Raw genomic sequence first — 3,555 nt, 5'->3', positions numbered from 1 at the left:
TAATCTACACACACATCGTCTTCGAGCCGCACACGATCTCACCCCTCTTCTTTCTTGTGGGAGTCTAGTACTTAGTATTGTAAACATTGTTTTGACGAAAATAAGGCGATGTGCCCTATCCGTAGCTCATCTTTTCTCCACCACTGGCAATCTCCAATGGTCTAGAGAGGATTTGGGTTGGCTGGCACGGATGCAAGTTGCCGGTGGTGGATTAGCCATGACGAGCAGCGCCCCGTATGAAGTGACGATGGATCTGGTATGAGCGATGTACGAGAAGGCAAGATCCACCAAGACTTACCTCGGATCCACCTTTACTTGGATTCACCTAAATGGATATGGGATATACTATACAAGAGTGGATCGGGTGTGGATCCTATAAAGGAAGGATGGTAGGTGCCCTCTAAAGGTGGATCTAGTAGCCACGGCTAACGAGGAGTCAAGATCCACCGCGAGGTGACCCGGATCCTATGCTTTCGAGTTAGGATCCAAGGAGGGAGGATCCCGCCTTAAGGGACCTGGATCCAGGGTATAGGTATGATGGATGCAGTGGATCTAGAACTTTCGTGGGACAGTGGAGATCACAGACGGTTGCGAGATGATGTTGGATGAGTGGAGAGCTCAGATCCACGACGAGTGTACACTTTCAAGTGAAGTGGATCCAAGCGACCTGGATCCTGATGAGTGTACCCATAATAGGGTAACCATAATGATTACGCCATGGATCCGGTGGATCTGAAGATAATACAGCTGGGATGATGGGTCAAGGGAAGAAGGGACATGCAGCCGAGCCTGGTAAGGGATTTAGCAGATGAAAGACATAGAAGGTAGAAACCCAGGCAGGTATAGGCTTAAATATCAATACAGACCCCAATTTGCACTGTGGAGAGCAAGTGACCTGTAGTCGTCTCGGGGGTTGGATTTGGCCTCGGGCGATCGCCGTAACAGGAGTGAACATTGGCCCTGGACAAGGACAGCGGCCACTTCGCTCGCCAAGCACCAGGTCTCACTATGGAGTAATCAAGATCACGAACTAGAGAACAAGTGGGCACGGAATCGTAGCGGGATCATCAAGTGGAGATCAACTACGTATAGCGCTTTGACGGGATTGGATTTGGCCTTGCAGAACATTCGTAGCGGAGATGAGTATTGGCCCGGACAAGTTTCGTGTATACTTCGACCCTAGGGACTAGCTCAATAAATAAAGAACCTCATTTGCACCATAACACGCAAGTGCCTTCCTGCCCTCAAGAACCGGAACTACATTGGCCGTACGAGCTCGGAGAAGGTTGGGAATTGCGAATCTAGTGTTGGTAGTGATAACTGGATAATACATTGGCCAGATCCTACAACCTAGTAAGCTTTCCCATACATGTGCAGATCCGACAGGTTAACCGAATTTACTACTTGGTCGGTTACACCCTAGAGGTTCTCAACTCTCAAGATCCCGTCACAGGAGGCGACAAGTACGACGTAAAGGAAACGCAAAGACAAGGGACACACCCGCAAGGCACCCTACGGCCAGATCCACGATCTAGGCCCTGGATCCATAAGCTCGAATATTCGCTTAGGATTCGGAACCATCCACGGACGCAGAGTGAAGATTTTCCACTGCTGCTTCACCCCATCCCCACGTCTCGCCAAGACACTCAAGCTTCACCACTTGAACGCTTCGGAAGTTACCGAGAGAGCAATATCCCGCCCTACCGACGGGTAGACAAGGTGAGGAAAGTTCAGCAGAACACGGATCATCGGGGGACCCCCTCCGTTAGTCGGTGTCTGGGCGCAGTTGGTAAGTCGGATCCAGCAATCTCGCAGATTTTGCTGATCCCGCTACGCCACAATGGTGCGCGTGTCCGGATCTTTTGGTGACTCGGGATTTCACCGTGAGTCCCAAGAAGATGCTCAAGTGAAGATTGAGCCAGGGGAAGAGGCGTCGTCTGAGGTCGGATCGACGAAGACGCTGCTGAATGAAACAAGATCCGCGGATCGATGGAGTCTTGGGAGAAACTCTAGAGAGGTGGATCCGGATCCGGATCTAGAAGAGAAATCTCTCTATCCTCCCCAGGTCCCTTCGGGGACCCCTGCGGATCTTGACGCAAGTCAAGATCCGCTAACAAAACAAGGGAAAGTGAAGGCGAAACGGTATGCATTTGCAGATTCACCGGTTAAGCCAGCACCGTACCTAAACCCAAGCCCGCTAGTCGAAGAAACGAGAAAGAAGACAAAAACGAGTAAGACTACGCGGAAGAAAATTCAAGCTCCAGAGTCGGAAGAAGACCAAGCTGGATCCAGGTCAAGCTGGTCCGACAAGGATCTCGAGTTTGTGTATCGCCACCAAGCTTTACGCGACTTTCTGCATCAAGATCCTGTCATGCGGATCCTGAATCCACGACAGATCGAAGATCCAAGGGAACCGGTGAGAGCACCAACGAAAACTGGTGGCAGTCAAAGATCGATTACGTTTACTTACGGAGTCAGGCATCGTAGCTGGTGTGTTCGACGCAGAGGATATCTTCGAGCTAGACCTGGATCTCATAGTATCCGCGACGCGGGACCTCTTTGCCAAAGTTAAGTCCATCACCGGAGAAGGGTCGCGCACTATGGATCCAGTGTCGTCGCCGAGGATCAGCCAAGCTGCGTCCTCGAACTACGAATCCGCGGCTGAGGATGGGTCAGACACGTCTTCCGAGCCCCGACGCATGACTTTAGGACCCTATGGGGCATCCATGCTGGAAGCGCGGGCAAGGATCCGGGGACAGGAAGTCCCTGTGAGCGTGAATACTCGGGATCCAGTACGCCCTACCCGTGATCTGATACAATCCAGCCAGGATCGAGCCAGATCCGGCAAGAAGCCAGTGGGGTTATCGTCAGATCGGGCTCAAGGTAATCACCGCACAGATCCTGACTCGCCAGTGGACCAGACGGCCACAGGTTCTTCCGACACTCCCTCGGGCACCCTGCAGCGACACTTCGAAGCTGCGATGAGTCGGTTTCTGGTCGAACAGGGTATGAGAGCGCCCGTGCCACAAGCGCAAGTGCTCCACGAACATGGAGCACGAGACGTGGAGATGGAGTCAGTGGAGGAAGACAACTCCCATGATGAGTTCGACCCAGATGATCTGGATGGCCCATCCCCTTCGTCGGCGGTGGTAGCAACAGCCGCAGCCGGGTCGGGTGGATCATCCATGATCCAGAGGGTACGAATCTATCGGATCCGAAGGAGTTCACGGGCAAGGATCAAGACGAGGACCGAGGGAGAACATGGATCAGCAAAGTCAAGTCGGCCCTCATGAGAGATCAAGCGTCAGATGCCGAGAAGTGTCTGACCTTTGCGGATCTGCTAGCGGGGCCAGCCAGGAATTGGTATCGGCAGCTGGGCAGATCCACCAGGAACAAGTGGTCAGATTTGTTGCGCAATTTCCAGACCCAGTACTGTGAATTGGGAGTGTCGGTGGCACGACAATACTACCATGTTCGCCGCAGATCGGATGAATCCCCGCTAGAATACCTGCATCGATTAAATGTGGCCGGTCTGCGGGCCAAGTTGAAGATCAA

Source organism: Phytophthora infestans, genomic scaffold (assembly GCF_000142945.1).
Source record: "Phytophthora infestans T30-4 supercont1.5 genomic scaffold, whole genome shotgun sequence".
Taxonomy (NCBI): domain Eukaryota; phylum Oomycota; class Peronosporomycetes; order Peronosporales; family Peronosporaceae; genus Phytophthora; species Phytophthora infestans.
This window is presented reverse-complemented; position numbering follows the sequence as displayed.